Below are 1,156 nucleotides of genomic sequence, written 5' to 3'. Positions count from 1 at the left end.
GCCTTTCTCCTGCCAGGTTAGTTCCTCAACAGCTCGCCTGATAGCTCCAGGTGATGTCTGGATCCAAGGTGGTGCCCCGAGGTCACAGGGCTGCGGTGGGGGTTGTGGAGCTGCAAGGGGGGTGGGGGAAGGGGAGGAAAGCAAGGGAATGATATTAATATTCTAATATTCTTCATATTTAATAGAGAATTTTGCTAGGTACAGAGTCTGTGGTTGGCAATTGTTTTCTTTCAACTTTGTGTATGAGTCATCCTATTGTCTTCTTTATTTTTAATTTATGCTGATTTATTGACAAAGTTTGAATACATTATTTTTCACACAAGATCTTTTCCACTTTCTTCATCCCACTCATAAAATTGTGTGGCCCTATGATTAACAGCCACCTCCCCTGTCCATTCTCACTCACCTCTTTGCTTCCACTCTCTCCTCCCTTGGATCCTCATATTCATTCTATAATAATGGTTTTATAGAGTATTTGTCCTTATGAAACTGAGTTAGTTCACTTAGTATAATGCTCTCAAGTCCCTCCCAAGTTAGATATCAATTTACAAAATCACTGCTCCTGCATGCTGTGTAGCATTCCATTGTGTGAATGCACCAGAACTTCACAATCCATTCATTTGTGGTTGGACATCTGGGCTGTTTCCATGTTCTTATGATGGTGAATAATGCAACTATGAACATTGTGGTACAAGTCTCTGCTTGAGCTTCAGTTCTCAATTTCTTCAGGTATATTCCAAACAATGCAACAGTTGGGTCATATGGAATGTCTATATTCAGCTTTTTCATGAACTATCAAACTGCCTTCCAGAATGGTTGTACCATTTTATAATCCCCTAAAAATGTATGAGTTCCTTTCTTGCCACAGCCTCTCCAACTTTTATTACTTGTTGCACTGTTAATCTTTACCACTGTTAGAGGAGTGAGATGACACCTCATTGTGGTTTTGATTTGCATCTCTCTTATTGCCAGTGATTTGGAGCATTTCTTCATGTGTCTGTTTGCCATTCAATTATCTTCATCAGTAAAAATTCTTTCCATGTCATTTGCTCATTTGGGAATTGGCTTATCAGTCTTTTTTCTTGTGGAGGCCCAGGAGTATTCTTTTTTTTTCTATAATTATATTTTATTAATTTTCATAAACATTTACAGAGAT

Source organism: Elephantulus edwardii, unplaced genomic scaffold (genome assembly GCF_000299155.1).
Source record: "Elephantulus edwardii isolate Elephantulus edwardi_28Jun2011 unplaced genomic scaffold, EleEdw1.0 scaffold00184, whole genome shotgun sequence".
NCBI classification, from domain to species: Eukaryota; Metazoa; Chordata; class Mammalia; order Macroscelidea; family Macroscelididae; genus Elephantulus; species Elephantulus edwardii.
Note: the sequence above shows the minus strand (reverse complement) of the source record.